Source organism: Serinus canaria, chromosome 1A (genome assembly GCF_022539315.1).
Source record: "Serinus canaria isolate serCan28SL12 chromosome 1A, serCan2020, whole genome shotgun sequence".
NCBI lineage: Eukaryota > Metazoa > Chordata > Aves > Passeriformes > Fringillidae > Serinus > Serinus canaria.
The window spans coordinates 30455291-30477807 of record NC_066314.1 but is presented as its reverse complement, the minus strand read 5'-3'; the positions used below and the strand labels follow the sequence as shown (position 1 = coordinate 30477807).

The 22517-nt window shown below is 37.3% G+C and overlaps 1 long non-coding RNA gene across 1 annotated transcript in view; it reads left to right on the top strand.

Annotated features, from left to right (window-relative positions):
• The first annotated feature begins 609 nt into the window (after positions 1 to 609).
• The window catches only part of LOC127059112 (uncharacterized), a 57835-nt gene continuing 35927 nt past the window's right edge, over positions 610 to 22517 (top strand). The window contains exon 1 of the long non-coding RNA XR_007776588.1: positions 610 to 665. This is a non-coding gene — a long non-coding RNA (uncharacterized LOC127059112). The remainder of the gene's footprint in view (positions 666 to 22517) is intronic.

Genomic DNA, 22517 nt, shown 5'->3' with positions numbered 1-22517 from the left:
GGCTTCCTAAGAATTGTTTAAATACAGAAAAAAGCCCAAAAACATAAGAGCTCTGAGTAGCAATAAAACTTGAATAATCTCCACTTTTATGTCCATGTGAAGTATATCTGGCTGAACTGGACACAAGGACTTCCTAAACTAGAGATTAAAGCATCTCTGAGATGCATCTGATGCAGGCAAAAGCTGAAGGAATGCAAAGTCCTCTCAATATTTAGACACTGAAAGATATGTAAATAAATATGAGAGAATAAATATTTTATAATTTTCTTTTACTAGTCTTTTTTTTTTGAGCTTGTCAAGCAAGTGTGGCATGTAATAACTAAATTTAGCAGAGTTTTACCACGAGAGGGCAGGAATGCTCATCAAACAGGTTTGCCACTGGCTGTTTCACCACTTCTCTGCCAGGAGGGTGACCCAATGTGCTTTCTCTGTGTTGGTATTTAGTATCTAAGAGTGCACCCCAAGCACTTAACAACATGACAAAATGCTTTGACCCCACAGACTGACCTGTCATTAGTACGGCTGATTAATCCCCCTGGATGGTGGTGCATGGCTGAACTGCAGCTGTGTAAGGCTCAGAGCAAAACTAGAACTCCTCCTCTGGGCTGGCAAAGGGAAACAGCTGCACCAAGGCATCCACCAGGCTCGCCAAGGCATGCTGGATAGTAGGTAGGGGTGAATCAGTGCCTGCCTTTCCTCCTTATAGTGTGAAACAGGAGCAAGAAGGAAGATCTTTAGAGACAACATTATTATTATTATTATTATTATTATTATTATTATTATTATTATTATTATTATTATTATTATTATTATTATTATTATTATTATTATTATTATTATTACCATTATCATTATCATTATCATTATTATTATTATATATTGGCAGCACTGGCTCATTCATGAACATTATTTAAGCCTTTCTGTAAGGCAGACTAATTTCGATTGGACCGTAACTGTAGCCAGATCTGAACAGTAGAAGACTGTACTGGACAGGATGCTGTAGAAAGTTCCAGACTATTATTAAATTGAAACAGATTTGTGTGGAAAGTCCTGGTTAACTCATAAACAATTTATAAACTGAAACATTTAGCATAGCTTGATTAAAGGCTTGAATTCTTGTAACTGTTTGCCAGCAAAATACAGTGTTTCACTGTTTCCAAAAACTTGTTTTGGAAAAAAAAAATCTACTGTGGGGCCACTCAGAGTTGTAAGAGTTTAATCAGCTAAAACCAAACTCAGTAATTTACATGGAAATATCCTCTCTTTTCCTTGTTTTGCTGTCATGTTAAGTAGTTTCCTTCTTCAAATGGCAAAATTTTTCACCATGAAGCAAATAGTTGTGGAGTTGTGACAGTGACTGGATAAACTATATTCAATAGGAACAAAGACAAATAAATGAAAATGTAACCTTACTCTAGTCATGACAATAGCCTTATTCAAATAATAAGAGAAAAAGATTTATAGAAGTTATTTTCCAATTGAATTATGTTTTCACCAAGTTACCACACCCTCTTCCAGAAAAAGTGTTCAGCAAAATTATCAGTTGTTTAAATCTAAAGATTCTTTGTCACTTCTGTCATTGGGTTAAAGAGTGTTTTCCTCAGCCTTAAAACAGAAAAGGGCATTTTCTTTCTATTATGTGGCGTGGCTCTCTCCTATAAGCAGCTCTTGACTTACACTTAGAGGGTGGCACACCTGCTAGGAGCTCTACATCCTCAGTGTCATTTTACAAATCCCTGCTCCCAGAGGTTGTCAGGAGCCACGCTGCAACAGTGTTCTACTGGGGCAAGTAGGTAGAAAAGTAGGAAATCCCAAAAGATCTCCTCATTTGATTATTTGGGATTTATTTCTCTGGGCTTTTAAATAACCAAAAATCTGGTTATTTAAAAGCCCAGAGAAATGGCTTTGTCATTTCTCTGGGCTCATGTCAAAGGCCTGGCAACATGCGAGAGTGTTTCAGCCCAGACTAAGCAACAGAATGTCACCTGGACTTTTGCTAAAAAAGGAAAGGGTGTAACTGGAGAGCAAGCAATAGTATGGAAATAGGAAAATGGAAAAAGGCTAAAAAGCCCTTGTTTTGTTATTTTTAGGATTAGCAGTCAATCCAGGTGAGGATTTCTGCAGAAGCTATGCAATCCCTGTACAGATGGACCACCCCATATCTTTTCTAGTCAGACTTTGAAGCTATGAAGAATGTTCTTGAAGATGTCCAGTATTCATCTGCAGGAGAATATTACCTATGACCTTTCAGAGGAATGACACACAGGGTGTCTTGCCCAGTGCTTCATAAATGGAAAGCCTGTGTCATGCTTTGGTTAAAGAACAAAAGGAATTACCTTCCCTTCCTTTCTATTGTATTTGCTATAGCATAAGCATGTAACAGGTGGAGAGCCCAGGTCTGGGTGAATCTTATGGTTTTGCTGCTTTAGTTCTTACTAAGGATATATAGCAAAGAAATGGCAAAAGAAAATTTAAGTTCTTGTTCTTTACTTTCTTTTTGTTTTGTTCCCAGGGGTATGCTGCAAAAGGAAATGAGAATAGGATGATATTTGTTCTGGCATTTCCTTTTCTGTTACCTTTGGAACAATGACATTTTGGACAAATTTATGAGCTTGTCTTTGAACCCTGATGCACGTAATGAATCTACTCACCTGTACATCCTCTCTGGATGTAGAAATCTCTCTTTGATTTGTTGCTCAGTGTCTTTCCCATTAAGTGTGATTCTAGGGAGATCAAGTAGGATTTCAGTGGATGAAAACTCCAGCAGACAATCACCAGGCAATACCTTAGACAGGGAGCAGAGCCTGCAAAATACTGTCATGTCAGACAGGGCCACATATGGCAAATGTTATTAAAATTCTCACTTGCTATTAGAGACACCAGGTGTTTTAGAGAAATTTTTGTGACAGGAGTTCCCACTCAGAATTAGTGTCTACAGGAGCCTCACCCCTACCCTCCTGCTAATCTTGTAGCGTGCAAAGGCACTCTGAGAGATTAAGAAATTTAATATTTTCTATGCAGAGTGCTGCTCCTATAAGAGAAAACAGACTTCCTAAAATTTAGTAATTTAACAGAAAAAATAAAGTACAGAAAGTATCTGAAGAATGTTAAAGTCTAGCACTTTTAGGTGCTAGAAGTAGCTTAGATGCAGGCTTTTTATCTCACTTGGAAAGGTCTGGGCTAGTGCAGCTTATGGGGATACCCATAAAGGAAGGCTTTTAAATCCACAGGCACAGAGATGTACATTAAATTCCTCTCAGCTTCCTATCAAAGCAAAGCCTGAGCAAGCACCTCTGTTAGGAAGTTGCAACTCATGATCATGATCCATTTAAAATAACCTGAGCTAAAACATCATTGAAGAAGATGCTATTTAATCCTGCCCTCTGCTGTACAGGTGCTCAGGGGTGCCCAGAGCAGGGAGGGAGTGCCTAGTCCAAAACAGCCAACACAATTCCACTCCTCATTCAGCACTGCACCAGGCTTAGGCTCATTTATAGCTTTTATCAACCTACAGCCTGAGAAACCTGTCAAATTGTTCTGTTTTCCTTTTGGTTGCATTTTTTACTTGAATGTGTGTAACTGTAGTTTTGAAAGAATTACCTTGTTCTAAAACTTGGATTTATTATTGAATTGATTATGTAATAAAAAAATGCATTTCTAAAAATATTAGCTCTTCGCATCTAATCTCAGTTTGAAGCTTTCAGATCAAAATGTTTAGCAATACATTAATTTCCTATATTATCTCACTGCTTTTCACTAATTCACTTGCTTTTCTGCATCAAACTTGAGCTGATTTGCTTCAGAGACTTATGAACCACCATGATTTTCAGACTTTGTTCTTAAATAATTCAACTTTGTGCTTCTTTATTATATTGACCGGAATTTTTTTTCTTTTTTGCATTATAGTTCAGTTGTCTACTCATCTAGAACTATGAGACTTTTTAAGGATTTGCACTCAATGGTTTTAAAGAGAATATGATGTACCTAGAAATAGGCGTTTGTGAATATAAAGGTACAAAGTGGATGTTCTCTATTTACTTCCTTGGTATATTTTAAGAGAGAGATTTACAAGGTCTAATTTTCTTCTACAAAAATTGTGGAAATTTTTCCCTCTGATATCCTACACATTTTTCTGTCTGTAACTTCTATTTATTTTATTTTAATTTTGCATTGGACAGTTTGCATGGAATTTACAGTGCTTCATTCCCAACATCCCTTTTAAGAGTTGAACTTTCATCTCCTCCTTCTCTTGGGGCACTGTCACCATGGCACGTTATGTGCCCATGAAAATTACTGCTGGGAAAAGGAGCTGGTACAAGTGGGCTGTAAGAGTGATCAGACAAAAGTGAGGTAAAGGAACAGAAGTGTGACACAAGTGGACTCTTCAGCTTTGGAAAGTACAAGCTGTTAGACTGGGTCACATATCTCATAAACTGTAATGTCAGACTGCTTTGTTTCTCTCTAGAAATCACCCCTCTGACAATGCACAGCCTGGCAAATAATTCTAGATACTCTGCATTGACTTTCCTGCCTTTAATTATTCAGGGAACTTCAGTTTTTCTCATTCTGATACATTTGAAATTGCCTTTATCACAGATCTTCTTCACTTAGCAATCTGCTCCTCAAACTCTTTCTGTTTTGCCCTATTACGATTTTAAATTTAAGGTGCCTCAAAAGGCTATTTAAAAAAAAATTATTTCTGAAAGTGTTTTGCCTGTTTTTCTTGGCCATACTGACTGGTTTTGGCTGATCCTTTTAGAGGTATGAGAACTAAACCAAAATTTCTAGTGAGCTGAAGACTTGAACCAGTCTCCTCCTTGGTTGCACTTTATTCAGTGGAATATTTCCATGAAAAGAAATCATCATCTTCACATCACTAGGCAACAAAAACTATAAAACCAGCAGAGAGTTTGGTACAAAACAATGGTTAACTAATTAAAGTCCACTGTTAATTTTTGTTTGCCTATTTGTTCCTTCCTAGAAAGTCACAGCATTTTTTGCACATTTCTACCTACAAGAAATTTGTATTTGTCTTTTGTTTGTTTCAGAACAAACTACATAAAATCTGTCTAAAAGCCACAAAGTCACTTGAAAGGTTTATTAAAGTTGTAAAGACCATTTTAGGAACACAAATAGTTTGGTGTAAAAAAAATTCTTTTTATTGTATTTAAGATGATGTGTGTACCTCCTTCAAGAAAATTTTTAAAGAATTTCAGGAAACACTATTTTGGTGTAACATACAAAAATATTTAATGAGATCTGCCTTTTCCAGTTATCCCAGACTAACCAGTTTCTGAGAATGGAAACTGCAAGAGTTGCTCTTTCTCCCCAGCTGTTTGGGGTTCTTTTTCTGACGGGTTTCTAGTTTAGGACCACACACAGGATTGTGAAGAGGTCAGCATGGTGGAGATTGTAGTATTTCCAGGATGGAACGCCAGACATTTAATAAAGACATGTTAAAAAAATTTGAACTCAGTTTTACAGATTAGCAATAAAAAAATACCTTTTTTTTTTTTTTCATAAAAACTCAAGTCCTCAGTTCTTTATTGGAAATACCTGATCTTTTCACTACTTTTAACATCTTCTCAGTTTTAAAAGTAACTCATATATTTCAGCATATGTAATATAAAATGTGTGCCAAATGTTTGCAGAATGAGTCATGGCAACATTAAAGAGACTACATCCAGAAATATGATCTGGAAACAATTCTCTTCAAATGATGTCTGTTCCCGAAAGAATAAGCTCCATATACACCCAGTTTTTCCTACTGAGAACCTCACATATACCAAGCTATGGATTCTGTAGTTTAGCTTTATTTTCTCTGTAAGTAAGTCTACAGGTTAGACTGTTTAATCGAGGAATGAAATTAACCTAGTTATGAGTGAAGTCTGAAGCATTATTTTCTTTAAAACATGCAGTTTGGAAAAGAGGAATAACCAAGCTTTCCTCAGCTTCTGTGAAACCATTCAGCTTCAGACCACATGAAATATTCAAGTGCTATTATCTCACTTAACAGATACTTGGGAGTGCAGAGATTTGCAAATCCCTTTCCAAACAGGCAGTCACAGAAACACAGCTATCACCAGGCCTGGGTCAAGAAAGGCGATGATATTTTTAAGTGAGACTTGGAATTTAAGAACCTAAAACTGAGTTCTTGAAAGCTCCTGCTTAATCTTTGGAGGTGCCCAGACTCTATCAGCACCTCATTTCTCATTCCTGCATTTCCTCAGATGCCTGACTTTTAGGTCTGCAAAGCCTTAAGAGTAAATCACTGTTGACATGACTGACAACAGCTTGGCTTCTGTCTCATTTTAAGTCTCATCAGCAGCAGCAAGCTTGGTTCCCCTGTTCGTTTCCACTGTGTACCTCAACTTCAAAGGCATTCTCTCAGCAAACTTGCCAGCATGAAAGGGGGAATGCAGGAGAGAGGTTAGGCTTGTAGCTGAGCAGAACAAGCAGCTTTTAATGAGACACTAAACCCTCTTTGGCTGTGGGCCTGAACAGTTCACCATCAGCACTGTAGGATCCGTGATAATGCAAGAAGCTGAGTCCTGTTTTCTTCCCCTTGGGTAAATTCTTTAATCACATAACTATGATTGCAGTTGCCTACAGGCTTGTCTTTCTTTTGAGTGAAAAGCTGGGAAGAAATATTACATCCATTACTCAGTACTGAACTGGAAGAATGAATGAAAGGATCAGCAAAGAATAAGAATTCACAGATAAAAAATACAGTAGAGAGGTTTATGTGACAAGGAAAATTCAGTTCAGATATTAAGAAAAACTTCATGTTAGAAACTGTGTGGAAGAGCTGAAGGCTGTGGAAGTCTCTGTAAGGTACTTCTGTGTTTTTGAGAATGACAGGAGTATTGCAGATTCTGAGCTGAATGCCCAAGTTTAACTCCTGCACTCTTTATCTCCTGAGCAATAAAAAAATAGTGGCTTCTTCCTGTCGTGTGCTATGTTAAATATTTTGGAAATCTATAGATAAATATGAAGTTTAGGATCTATGTATTAATTTTTTTTCTTAATTTTTTTCTTACAGGCCTAAAATCAACAATAAAAATCAAAATTGGGCTACAAAGGTCCAGAACAACCCATTAATTAAATTTATATATTGAATAAAAATTAATTGATTGATTGATTTCTCTGAAGACATTTAAAACCAGGCAAGCATTCTAAAGAGTTTTAATGGAGCCAGAAAGTGCATTTCTCAACAAATGTGGCACCACATGGCTGCAGGAGACTGCAACACCTTAATAGGCACTTGAGCAATGCCCATGTTACCATACTAAAATAACACAAAAAAAAAAAAGACTATGAAGTCCTAACATCAAACCCACTGCTCCATACACAGTCCTGAGCAGTAACAAGAGCTACTTGGAGGGGAAACCATTTGATGTTGTAGCTTTGGCTCACAAGCTATGCAAGTCTTTGGCATGGGAAGGTTTTGCTGAGTGCTGAGGAAGAGCAAAGAGGCTGAGAAGCTCAGCAATGTAGTGCCTGTGCAGACAAAAAGCCTCCAGAGGAGACACATCTGGAGAATCAGTAGAAACCTCAGCAGATTCCAAGGCTTTTTTAATGTCTCTCCATCACAAAGCCAAAAGATGCCCTGAGGCAAACATGATGCCTTAAGTTATAGCTTTCATATTTTCCAGGTTCTGCACTGCATTAGCATATATCTCTGAATTTCATATAAAGTGTTAGCAAATTCACTTCACAGTTTAGTTAGACAAAACAGTCATTTTCCACCCTGAGAACCAAGGACAATGTTGCAGCTTTGGGCCCAAAAAGTGTAAAGAGTGAACTGATAAGAGCAAACTGGGAAGACAGAACTTCATAACCTGAAGGTGTAATTGGGCAATTAACCCCAACATATAAATGGACCAAAACTTCTAAAACTCATTACTCATCATCCATCTTGGGTGTAGCCACAGCTGGGCTCTTGCACTGCCCGAGGTACATTATCCTTTAAAAGCCTTTCAATAAATACCTACTTTATTCCTTTAACATTGTCCAGTCGCTGTTCCAGGTAGACTCTCAAGGCATCAAACTTAGAGCCAGGAAGAAACAAAAATAAAAGAAAAGTTTAGTCCAGGCAAGCTGCATCTACACATGCTGTGGCAGACATGCTCACATCAGTGCCCACATTTTTTGAGGGATGTACTCTGGTTTTGCTCTGCACCAGGTACATCTGGAAAAGAGCCACCTCCTTTTGACCTGTCATGCATGCTGTGGCTGTGGGTCCCTGGTCACCAGCACAGCAAAAAGTCACAGCAAAACCCCCTGGTTTACTTTGGGTTCCTACTGGAATATATCACACAAGCACGTATACATATGCACATAGTTTCACAGAATCCATCAGAAAAAAAGTAATTAAAACATCATAATAATCTTTAATGATCTCTTCCTGCTCATCTAGAAATTGTAGAAGAATTGCTTCCTGTGTACCCACACATATAAAGCATTTAAATGGCTTAGAACCAGTTTGTTTTGGTTCTAAGTTTGTGTATAAGACGTGTGCTGCTGTTGCAACACTGGTAAATTACCTGATGTTTTGTTTCCACTGTTAGGATGCTATAATGATGGAGCTGTTATACTGATAAAATATTCTTCATGTCTAACAGCAACTTTTCTCAAGTGCTTCTTCCCCCTTCTCCCCAGTGAAATCCAGATTTATTCTTTCTCCAATGCATTTACTTGTGAACAGTTAACATTTCCAGTAGTGTAAATCCCAAATAACATACTTTTCTCACAAGCCCAAGCTAAGCACTTTCCAAAAGCAGTTGGGGAAATGTATTTTTAGGACATTCAGTATAAGTGAAAATCAATTACACTATAACATAACTGTGCCTAAGCTGTGTGCTGTAGACTCCTGTTGCTTTGGCTTAGATGCAAAGCAAGCAGAGATGTGCCCACTCCTGACCAAAAGCTTTGTTGAGAAAAGCCCCCAACACAGACATCACTGCCTCAGCAAAGCTGCATTTTTACAGGGATAGCTCATTTATTGGGGGGATGGTGTGAATTTATAAATTCCAGATTTGCCTTCAGCATTGCATATTGCATTGCACACAGAGATGCTTCATTGGTGAACAAACCACAAACACTGTGCTGAAGTATTTCTAGAGAGAGCTTGTGTTAGGAGGCTTGCTGTGCTCAGTCACACTGGCCTGCTTAGAGGAGCACAGCTCTGTAGCTCCTGTGTGCAGGTGTTGAAAGTTGTCACATCTCTGCTTATGTACACCGAAATCACAGAGGTGTGGATCTTCAAAAATACTCCAGAGCTCATCTCCTTCTCTAAGTGCCTCTGTTCCAGTGACAGCAATATTTTCAAAGGGATCAGCCAGCTGCAAGTGAAGCTGGCAGGTGCCAGATTGCTGGGGCTAGGTTTGTGCAGCCCCAACTAAAGCAAGGCAACGCTGCTCCTTGCTGTAAATTGCTGAGCCTGACACTGCATCTAATTTGCATCTCTCAGCAGCAGTATGGTGTCAGCACACTCCCCTCTTCTCACACTCCACTTAGTTATTTCTGCCCTTGAATTGCTCCTTAAAGTGTGCTGGCACAGCTGCATGAGAACTGAACCTGGAAACCAGGACAAATGAAAATTAATCTTTTCAGCAACCTTCCCTGTCGCTACCGAACACGAAAGAACCAGACGCACACCTTGCTCCAAGGTGAAGAGCAAAAAAGAGAGCTTTTATTTCCTGACCCCAACATTTATAGTTTTCCAAAAGTGACAGTGGATTGGAGGGTGACAGTGCCACCTCTCCAATGCCACAGGACAAACTACCAGTCCATCAAGTCTCTCCTCCTCCATAAAGGAATGCAAAACAATGTGTTATCTACAGACAGTGTGCGATAAAGTTCTCCACAAGGAGGTAAACATCAGAAGGCTTAGAAAATGCTAGGAAATCAGGGCGACACTTCCCCTCTTCTTTCTTCATTTCTTTTGCTTTTCTCTTTCCTTTTTTCCTTTTCCTTTCAATTTTTGACCCTTCTTTCCTCCCCACTGTCTCCTTCTCTTCCTAAATTTATTTCCTTTTCTTCACTTAACATAATTTATTTCCCTTCTCTTGCAAGATCAGTTCTTCAGTATAGTTTTGTTTGTAATCAAAACATTTTTAATTCACCAAGAAGTGGTGTTAGGCTGTGATAAGAATGCTTATGCCAGCTTAAGAAACAGTTGTGCTGAACCATGCTCAACAAAGTGAAACCAGCCATATCCCACGTATATTACAATGCTCACCTCCTGTAAATTCAAACCTCAACTCCAGATTTTAACAGCACTTATTCATTTGTCTGCAGTGACCTCTGCTGTAGTCCTTGGAAGGCTGATGCTTTTAAAAGCTTCAGCCTAGAATACTTTTGAAATTCCTACACTTTAACAGTTACTATGGTATAGAATAACAGCCTAGACATGCCCATATGGCTTCAGGCTCCACCCCCTCATGGTTACTGCAAAAAAATAACCCTGTCCTTGGCTGAAACCAGGACACCATTATAGGAATTACTGAGCAAACTGTTCAAAAACATTGACATAACTTTTCTTACAGAGTTTCCAAGTGGTTGTGTGCTTAGAATATGTCAATTTTGCTGGTGACACTATTTGTTTTTCTGTAATGAGCATGTATAACCCATGTTTTAACACATTTTGATGCTAATGGCTGAAAAAGGCATGGTAAAATCTGTCTTCCTTACATTTTATTCTACATCTGCATTAATATTTCTAGCATATATATTTTTATACACACTCATACACAAATTAGACAAAGGTAATTTGCACTTCAAAAGAATTTAATTTAGTCAGTCTTTATCTCATTGTTGTGTACCTGAACATGTGGGCTTGTTCCTGAAATTGGAGGTGCTTTTTGCACTCATCCTTTAGTTGTATCCATTTCACTTCTGCAGATCCTGTGAATTCACACTCCAGAAGCTCACCAACATGTAGCTCATCTCTGATTGTACTGCTCAGGGATGCAGAGTCCTAATACTTTTGTTTAGACAAGAAAATTAATCTAATATCAAGTAGAATCACTACTGTCTATTACTTTCATTCTGAATATAAATGGGCTTTCAAGTGGTGACAAAGACATGTATTGACTTCTCTTTCTACTAAAGCTAATTTAAACCTTACTAAGATCAAGATTTTAAGCACTGATTAATGCAATAACATTCAGCATGCAGAGTGCTCTTCTCCAGCAACTAGTAGAGTTCAGAGAATTGCTTGTAATTTGTGATACAGATGCTCTCAAGGAGTTAAATATTTCCAGTTACCCTTTCATTTTGAAAATCATTCCACTGGTTTACTTTGGCTGCACAAATAGCTACATGATTTGGACATGACTTTTAATTCAATCAAGTGATTGTTAATGTTTTGCCTTCATAAAGAAGGGAAATGCCTCTGAATGTCTTTGTCAAGAGGAGCTGAATTGCAGTATCTTGCCTTCTGGAAGAAATGCCTCCTGTTTCTCTGATTTTTGGCCAGGTTGTCACAGAAATACCTTATCTCAGCTATTCCTTTTTTTTTTTCACTTTTAGCACAGAATATAGGAAAGACCTCCATGACTTCAATCTTGAGGCTTTCTACTTGATATGAAATACACTTAGATTTACACTACTGCATGTATCAGAATGAACTTCCCACATGTTTTATTCACCTTTCAGCAACCGGTTAAGTCTCAGCTAATAACAGCAGAACAACAGACAACACCTGGATACTGATTTTGTATAAATGACAGGTCCATGGCACAGAAGTTGAACTTTAATCTGTGGTGTATGACAAGTCCTTTTCAAATGAAACAAAGAACACCAGCTGAGTGATTCTTGTCATGGTAGAAAGCATTTTGGAGGAAAAATTAAGAAAGACTTGAAGTATAGTCATAACTTTTATAATTACTGTGGTTAATGAAATCTACAACTAGTGATTTACACCTTGGTAATTCACTTACTGATCCTTCTAAAGATCAAATTTACCTGAGAAATACATCATTTGTGAAATCTGCATCCTGCAATTGTTTCCTGCCGCTCAGAGGGCTAAGTCCAGGCTGACACAGAAATGCTTCTGAGCTGGGATATATCTGTTTTGCAAGAAGAGGAAATTTCTCTTTTTACAGCTGTTCCTTGCAGCTTCCTGAGATATTATTTAAAATATGTTGCAGCTTAATCTGATTCGTTATGGGCTGAAGTCCATATTAATAACAAGTCAATACTTTTGAAAGACTTTTTTACTTAGGCCTATAGGGACAAGACAAGGGATAATAATTTTTAACTGAAAGTTGGTAAGTTTAGACTGGGTGTACAGAAGAATTTTTTTTTTGGTGAAGATGAAAAGGAACCAGAACAAGTTGGCCAGAGAGGCCACAGATGGGAATGTTCAAGGCCAGGTTGGATAGGACTTTGAGCAACCTGGTCTGGTGAAGGTGTCCCTGTCCAAAGCAGGTGGGTGCAACTTGATAATTTTACAGTCCCTTCAAACCCAACCCATTCTATGATTCAACAACTGTGTTTCACAGAGTGTACTTTGAAATAGGGAAAAACGTTTAGCCAAGTATCTGTACTTGCCTGGGATTTTTTTTTTCATTTATACCAGTAAGAGAGGGATGTTTTGTATTAAGCAGATAACTTAGAGACACTTTTGTTTGCTTAAAAAAAACCCCAACCTGATAGTTTGGTAAAATCCATTAATCAAAGAGATTGGTTTTGGTCTGTATGCTTACCTGCACCTTTTTTCTCCCTCTTTCTTTTAGTTTGCTCTGACTTCTATTTTTGTGTTTTACATTGAGTGTTAGATTTAAGCAGTAGTGGAAATTACACAGCAGTGGTTATGTTCCCCAGGTTTTGAAATTTAAATATGCTCCATGATGATTTGTGTTAATATAATTCAAAATCATCAGTCTTTTCAGAAATAAATTTTCATTCAGATTAACTCAGATTAACAGCAGGCACATAAAGCAGTTTTCTAACCTTTTTGATACATCAGATTTCTAATAAAAAAACCTAAATAAGTTTAAAATTTTACATAAATCTTTGCTTTATTTTATCTAAGTAAATATTTTTAGAACCTAGAAGCTTAGGGAAAATGAAAAAAAAATTACATTTCATGATCCTAGCAATAGGAAAAGCAGTCTCCAAAATATTTCTACTCAGAAGGATATCCTGAAGGCTTATATTTTATCTTCCTCTAGAAAAGAGTAAGCTAAGTTCAGTCCAGGTTAAGACATTGCTCTTGTTTGCTCAGATGCAACCTACCTGGTATCACAGTTCCATAAATGAGAGCAGGTTTTGGTCAGTGCTTTGTCATACCCTATGTGGGTGGAATTTTTTTCTTCAGACATGTTCATAGGGATTGGAGAACCAGCATGAGTGCTTGATTTCAACAAAAATGTGCTGTACAAATTCTAACTTTACTAGATCTTTATTAGATTTATCAAAGTGATAATGTAACTCATTTTGACTAAAAAAAATGACTAGGATTAGATCCCATATTAGTAGTACAGCTGAGTGAAACTCTTTGCACTAATATCTATCTGTCAGGCAAAAGAAGAAAAAAGAAAGGTTTTGAGGGACTAGAAATGATACTGAATTGGTAGAAAATTGTGATTTTCAAAACAACAGTTTAATTTAGAAATAATACTTCAGCACTGCAGAAATATCTTGATTTGGGCAAGATATTTGATAAGAATGAAGGAAATAGATTCCCAACACTGCTGCTGGTCCTATACCACAGAGTGCAGTGATTAGAACAACCACCTAGGAGGTGGGAGATCAGCAGAGATTCATCTGAAATAGAGGCTGGATCCAGAACATGGATTTAAAAGAATGCTTGTTATCACCCCTGTGTTCTCTAAATGGCTAGCAAATGCAGTACCTGATGCAGAGCAGGAGAGCATAAATAAAAAGCAAATTATCTCAGAATACCAGCACTCAGAATATTGGTAGGAGCATTAGCTTAGGAATTTGGTTTTTAAATTTCATATTAAATATAAAGACAGAATGCCCACATACCAGCTAAGTATGCCAGTCTGTCCTTTTGTCACAAGAGTTACCAGGGAGAAAAAAAGAGCCTGATCTTCCATCACCACCCCACTTTCCATCTCTGCACTACTCCTGTACAGTTGCCAATCACACACTCCTCAATAGTATATGGTGCCCCAGCTTCTCACTTGCTTCTCCACCACTGAAAAGTACTGTTACTGGAAAAGGGAACAGGATTATAGGTGTGCCAGGGTGTATTCCTGCTCTTCTGTTACTGGCATGAGCATATCTGTGTCATGCATCTTGGCATAAGGGTGCAGCACCAAGAGGCAATTCAGTGCAGAGCCACCACCCCTGCAGGAAGGAAGGAAAGAAGGTTCTTTTCTGCATGTCTTCATGTTTCTTTTCATGGAATCATAGAATGGTTTGGGTTGGAACCGACCTTAAAGACAGTTCTTCTCCCCTTCCTTCTCTTCTAAATTGACCTGCAATTGTACTTTCAACTTTAGTTTATAATTTGAGATGATAATAGTGTGGACTCATAAAGTATTGATAAACAAAGCTTTATTCTTTACTTGGTGCTCTCCTAGAACAAAGGTATTTCACTTACGTGAGCACTCTCATGAGCTTCATACTTGCACTTCAACTTCAGTGCTGTAGCATGCTGGAAAGGAAAGGAAAGGAAAGGGAAGGGAATATTTGGAAGGTTCCTCTTGCCTGTGCTTACAGTTTATAAATAGGTGTGCTACAGATCTACATGTGAAAAAGAAAAGTTCTAAAGCATTGACTCAGATATACAAGGGTTGTATTGGAGTAACACAAGGATCCTATGTCTTTTCCAAAGCCTTATTTGTCAGACTGATGTCTCTGTACCCTTGCACAACACACATGCTCACTGGGTGCCTTAGACACTAAACCTTATCACCTTAAGGAAATATGTAACACTTCCTCAGTATCTAAGCAGAAAGGGACTTCATTTTCAGTGGAAGGAAACAGAGTTCTTTCCAGACAAGTCACTGAGTGACTCCATTCATGTATCTAATTCATCTGACTCAGCCCAGACAGCCATGTCTGTGTTCATTGCTCTGTTGTCTTCTACAGTCAAAGGGCATAAACTGACACTGGCTAGAAATCAGTATTCTGGTGTGGCCTCTTCAACCCCAGATCCTTATGCTAATTTAGCTTTAGGAATTTTTAACTTTACTAAAAACACCTGTATGAACCACTCAGACCAGTTTAAGATTACAGGTAGAAGGCTGTTACTGTAATCAAACCATCTGATTAAAACCAAGATCCTTGGAGCACTGTATTTGTACAGTCTTAGTCTGTGGCCACTTAGATTGGTACATTTTGGTGTGGAGATTCTCCTCGAATCTCACCATCTGTTAGGTTGTAAAGCTATTTGCTCTTCAAGCAAATTAGACACTTGAGAGGCTTTACACTATAAAAAGAACTATTTTTTCTCCAATAAAAGTAATGTCTTCCTAATAGTGATGAAAACCAAATAGGGGTATATTTATCACCCAGAACTTTCAGTTAGGAAAAAAACCTTTCCTTTCTAGTAGTATGTTTTTGATATACTCTAAATGTTTTACTCTCACTCTGTTTTATAACTTCTCTCAAGTCAAAGCAACTGCAACATCTCTGCACAGGCCTTCTCTGTCATCACAGATCTTTGTTTCATCTTTGCAGCTCCCCTTGTGGCTTTACTCATATATCTGATGCTTCTTTTCCAAGTACTTACAAACTACCAATAAAATTTTGGATTATGAATTATCTCACCTGTTGATAAGCATCTCTGTTTTGGGTGGAGGCTGTTCTTGCTTCAGTCACCAGATTCCATAAAGGAATGAATGTATACCTTGTGTAAACTAAGAGCTGATGGTTATGCTCAATGATTCCAATAGATGTTCCAACCATAAGAAAACAAATATATGTGTCTAATGATGGGGAAACATTTTTAGTAGGAAGCATGTGAATGCTCTTTCCTCTACTTCTTTAGCTGTTTAATATTGTAGAAATTAAGGTATTTAAGTAACAGTTCCAGCAAGTCTTCTGTGATAACTGTAAGGTTGAATTCTGGCTACATACTGAATCCAGTTAAACAGAAAATGAATCTGCTTTGTTGGTGAGGAAAGCTTCCTGAATATTGGGCTGTGTTATGAAAATCATAGCCAGCAGACTGAGGAAAGTGATTACTTCTCTCTATCCAGCATTCAGATTTCCACAGCTGGAATATTGTTCCCTCTCTGCACAACAAAGAGCAAAGACCTGGAGAGAACCCTTCACAGGGGCACCAAAATGATGGAAAGGGGAAATGTCATGTCAGGAAAGGATGAGAATGATGGGTTTGTTCAGCTTGGAGAAAAGGCTAATGAAAGAGCAGTTTTAGTCTTCAGCTGCAAAAAGGAGGCTGCAGAGACAACGGAGGTGAATTTTTAGCAGAAGTATACAGAAGTGAAAGAGGGCATGCAGTGGTCACAAGCTGCAGCTAGGGAAACTAAATCTGCTGCAAACAAAGAGCTGTGACTGTGAGGGGAGCCAAGCACAGGGATGGGTGCCCAGAGAAGCAGTAGAGGACCCAGTCTTGGAAAAAACTCAGTACCTGACCAGGCAAGGCCCTGAGAAATCTTACCTTGCCTTGAAGTTACCCCAGCTTTGAATAGAGGTCTAAATTGGATGATCCCCTTTGGTCACTTCTGGCCTGTATTACCCAATGGTTCAAAGCACAATGCTTGTCAAACATGAGGAAATCTATAGAGAGAAAAGAAAATGTACTTTCAAGCAGGAGGAAGCACAGCACTAATATATGAAAATAAATAAATAAACTTTTGACGATATTCTATTTGACTTTGCTCCTGTCCTTCATTACGCATATGTCATGATTTAGACCCAGCTGAAAACTAAGCACAATGCAGCCCCTCACTGAACAACCCTCTCTCCTCCCAGCCTGCACCACAGTGGAATGGGGGAGAGAATCAAAACAAAACTTTTATGCTAAGAGCAGTTTATTTCTTGAAAATTAAATAAAATACAATAATAAGGGTAAAATATAATGATAATAAAAATAAAAACCAAGTGATGCCCAATGGAACTGCTCACTACCCACTGACCAGTGCTAAAGCCCCCTCCCCAAACCCAGATCAGGTAACTCCCCCCAGTTTATATACTGGGCATGATGTTCTATGGTGTGGAATATCCCTTTGGTCAGTTCCCTTTGGGTCACCTGTCCCAGCTAGGATCACTCCCACTTTCCTTTGTGTACCTCCTCCCTGGCAGAGCATAAGGCAAGAAAAAAAGTTGTTGAATTAGGATAAACATGACTTAACAAAAAAATCAAAACTTCAATGTTACCAACACCGTCCTCACTCCAAATCCAAAAGCACAGCACTGTAACAGCTACTGGGAAGAAATGAACTCTGCAGTAGCTGAAACCAGGACAGGGTGTCCTACAGACTGCAATCTATTTGTTTAGCCATGTTTTAAGCCCTACTGACAGAAATGAAAGTATTACAGTTTTATCTCTGCATAAATAAGTTTTTCAATGAAGAATAAGAACAATCTCTCTCATCAAACCAGTGTGAGAATCCAATAGGCATCCTCAAAATTTGAGATCAACAGCTTATGAACATTTCCAAGACAATTTATGCTAAAGAAGTTCCATTTTCACTTAAAGGGAGTGAGGACAGATTTTTTTCCTCTTAGTCTTCTGGCAAGAAGTTTACACTTGGTCTTTCATTGAACATTTACCTTTCTTTCTTTGATACCTGTTTTGCTTTTATTTTCTATGAAGAATGTTGTTAATTGATGTATCAAAAACGTGCAAGGTTAGCGACACATTCAATTACTGTGGCTGAAATTATTATTATTTAATACAATAAAAAGAGGCTCATGAATCCTTTATTTCCTTTGAATTATTTCTGATCCTCCCATTCCTTTATCAGCTTGAACCAGATTTATCAAGTTCACACTAGAAATTAACAAAGCAGCAGTACATCTTAGAGATTAATGTAATTAATAAAAATAAGTGATTTTAACATTTTTTACATAGCAAACCACCTCATTGAAGCCCTATCCTAATATTTTATACAATATTTTGATAAATTTCAAACCCTCTAGATGTTTATAAGTAATATAGCTTCTAAAAGCCTAGGTTTCTGAAAATGTAATACTATTTTACGTCTAAAAGCGGTAAATATTTGATGTAAAGATTATTTTAATAATAATTTTCCTTTGTTTCTTTCTTATTTAATGTTTCCCCAGATTATGTCAGCTACACATACATATATTTACTGCCTTTTCGAGCATTACTTTACTCTCTCTCTCTCTCTCTCTCTCTCCTCTCTCTCTCTCTCTCTCTCTATATATATATATATATAATATATATATATATATATAAAAATCTTTCCTTTCTTATATTTAGAATTTTCACTGTCCAGCAATCCCAGAGTAGGTGCTCCTGGGCAGTGATGCCTGCAGCAGACTTTCTGAGAGTAACAGGGGTGTGGTGGCTGTGAGCAGTGCTGCAACCAGAGTCAGTCAGCTGGAACAGCTGAGGCACTGAGCACCTCGAGGAGCAGATGAACTGACCTTGCAGGTTTTATCACCAAAGAGCTCTGAGATTAGTGGCAAAAGTTGCACCTCTTTTGTAAAGTCCATGAGGTTTATAAAAACCACTGTGGAAATGAGAAGCTTTTTAAATGTGTGGTGAAAATTCTGAAACTCAGTAAGCTGCTCTGGGTACAATAGAAATCCAACCTGATAGCTGCTGTTTTGGTTTTGGTTTTTTTTGGTGAATGTAGAATGTTTTCTAAGAGATAACTGATTGATTTAAAAAAAAAAAAAAAGAAAAAAGAAAAAGAAAAAAGTAAAACTTCAGTTGACTCACCTCTTTGGAGAGCTAAACTTCACACAGCTCCCCTGCTCTCTCTGTGGCAGGGGCAATGAAAGAAAGACTTGCTGCTTCAATGGGAGTTACTTAGAGAGAAAGATCTGAGAAAAGAAGTCAACAGGGAGCTTTCCACAGGATCCTTCTCATGATATCCTGTCCTGCCTGCAGACTGTGTATGTCAAAAAATTGGTTTTTGGCTGAATACTCTTTAAACACTAAAGCAGGCAGAGAAAAAGATTTGGATTTCTGAAGCTGCAAGTTTCTTATGCTTTGCAATTTGTAAACACCATAATTTCTGCTAATTACAACTTTTTTTCCCTAGATCATCCACATTTCATTATGTCTTCTGCATGCTGTTTTTTGGCAGCTAGGTACTTACTAAGATTACAGGGTATGAGAAAGCAGGGTTGTTTTCCTCCTGGCACTAATGAATGAACCTTTTCTAGGACACAGGTGCTTTCTTTGAAAACTTCTAAACCTTTCTCTGGGGAGACAAGGTACTGTTCATGTTATGGAGTTTGGGTTTAGAAAAAAATCACTGCCAAATGTGTTCTTATGAATAGATTTTTTTACTATTTGGACCATCAAGATAATGAAGGGGAAATATTAAATAGAACAAAAGCATGGTTAAAGCAGTCATGCACCCAAAGGAATGCAGCCTTTCCCTTTTCTGAAAAACTAGTGATGTTGAAGTACTGCTCACAGTAAGTATTTGTTATATTCTTGTTGATGTCACCCCTTCAGTCTGAGGTTTATTGCTCTACCCCAAAATACAAACCGTATTGTGGCTGTAACTGTCAAACTTTTGAATATCATTGCCACTGTCATTTTGCAGTGCATATAGAACAGGCTTACAAATTCTCTGAGACACAAATCAGCTTTGGTTATCTTTCTGTCTTTCACATTAATTAATTAACTGTGATAATCACAGATTTTTTTTAAACAGCTTTTTTTTACACTTCTAATTGCAGAAGCAGAAACTGAGATGTTTACTAATAAAGCCCTATAACTGGCAATTATGTAAATTTTATGGGTTTTAAATTATCATCCACCTGCAACATGCCCAGTTGCCAGTGGAGGTGGGTTGCTCTTAAACATTAAAAAAATTATATACATTATTCATGCTTTGGAGATCTGTCTTCCAGCTTCAAAGGTTGCAAAACACAGCATGAGAGAAAATAATGCATCAGCAGTGAGAAATAAAAGAGCTCTGACCCTTGCTATCCCTGTAAAGACAGCAAACATTTAGGAAGAATATCTTCTACTGATCTTCTCCAATTGCATCAGGACTTCCTCAAGAAGAGTCTTTATCTACTACTGCTACTACTACTATTATTATTATTATTATTGGTGGTGGTGATGGTTTTGTTGTTGTTGTTGTTTTTGTTAGTAGTAGTAGTTTTGCTATTATTGTTTCCTTTGCCCTTTCTTTGCACATCCATCACTAGAGGAGCTTCCAACACTATTGTATTGAGCATATGACAGAATAGATTCCCTATAGCAAAACTGCAGACATCAAAGATTAAAAGTCCACTATAATCAGTGATCTTGGCTAATGCAGAAATCAGACTCAAGGAATTTTTTCTGTGCTATTCTGATCCATTTTATACAGTCTAGCTTTAAATTGTTATTGAGAATGAACTCTAGATATTAGACTTTTCTAACTAAAATATGTTACCTGAGAAGTTCTATTAAAGATTTTTTCCTGACTTCTTTCTTCTGAACTTACCATAAATATATAATTTCTTTATTTCAAGTATTTTAATTAAGAAGTATGCCTTTTACAATGAAAATAAGAACTTGTAGCTATAAAATATATCAGTATTGTTCAAGAGAGTTCTGAAATTTCCCTTCCAGGCAATGTGTGTACATTTAAACAAATTTAAATATGTTTAAGTAGCATTTCATTGACAGACAAGCAGAACCACAGGCAATCTAAACACATTTCTGTATGACATTAAAATGTGTTTAAACATATTTAATGGGCAAACTGGGAAAAAATTTTAAAGTCAGTTAACTTGTTTACAATAATAAAGACTGAACTGTAAAAGAAATTAAGATTTCATTGTGCAGCAGCCATACAGAAATGAGAGGAAAATAGTATCAAAATAACACAGAGTAGCATATTTTTAAAGAACATAATAAAAACACTTCTAAAAGATCCAGTAAAATTAGAACTTGTGCTTTTTGCCCAGGACCTTGAGAAAAGAGAGAAAATATTAGGAATATAAAAGACTGTAGCAGGTCTTTAAGACTGGCATCTCAAACAGGAATTTCAGAAACCATGAGAACCATCTCATCATCCTACCCAGCCAGTGACAATGCCCACTGACTGCTTTGGTAAATACTTAACTGAGTAAGGACAAAATTCCACACTTTCTTCTTCAGAACAGTTCCATGCTGAGGCTGCTCTGGCACACACCTACATGTAAAAGGAAGGAAGAAAAGGGAAAAGGAAGGAAGGCAAGGCAAGGCAAGGTGAGCTCTAGACCTTCTGCATTGAAGCAGCTCTGCCAGCCTGGTGTATAACAGGCAACAGTGTGGCTGTAAGCTCAGCTCTGGGTGACAGACCATGAGACCTTGGTTCTCATGAAAATTCAGTAACTGCTAAAAGACATTGGCACATGAGAGAAAACAAAGTCAAAGCCATGTGCAAGGTACTGGACATGCTTGCTGCCATTTTTAGTACAATTTCTCCTGTACTTCTGGGAAGCCATATGGCCAAAATCTGTTTTTTTGATCTGTTGAGTTAATAATAATAATTACAAAATGTTAAACTATCCCTAAGAAATGGTGGGAGGTTTAGGGGTCTTTAGAGCAAAAACTCATGGCAAATGGGTGGGCTTCCATTCATCTTCCACTCTAGTCCTAATCCTGTATATCCACATGAAGAAGTTTCTAAGAACATGTAATTTCTGACCGTATCTTAGATCAGAAAGTCTTTAATTTGGTTTTCTACTTATTCCTTTATTGATATTGAATCATAATTAGAAAAATTAACACCCACTGAGCAGTTATACTGAGCAGAATCTAAGCCATAGCTTTCCATTTCCCACTACAAGAGAAAAATATTTTATCAGTCCTGACAGATTTCTTGTCTTTTTAAACTGAAATAAATCAGCTCTCTGTTCCTTTAATAATTTTCTTTCAGCACATTGCTTCATCTTTTAATGGCAAATATTCTTAAGTAATTTTATTAGCTAGATCTACCAATGGATTCACTTTTGGTTTGTAATAATTTATTTGTTTAGGCTTTTTGTGAATGTTATGTATCTTTTCAGAAGCTAACTTGCAAACCATCTGTTTAAACAATCCCTAACTCATGATTTATCAGTAATCTACTCAGATAATTTTTAAGCTGATTTTTCTGTTACTGATGTCCTGTCATATGACATTGCTATTCAATGTTGATTTTTAATCTGCATACAGAAAATCCCTTTCTTTTTGAAAAAGAAAAAGAAATTTAGACCAATTTCAATTTTTGTGAAATGTATTTTCTTCAATAAATGAATTGCCACTACATTCATTAAATTATTTTTTATAGACAACCATAGTATTCAATTCAGCTAAGAAAGTTACAGTGCAAGAACACAGTGTGATTAGGAAATTAAAAATTTATTTGTCACTGACATTATTTATTCTCTTAAAGTGAGTT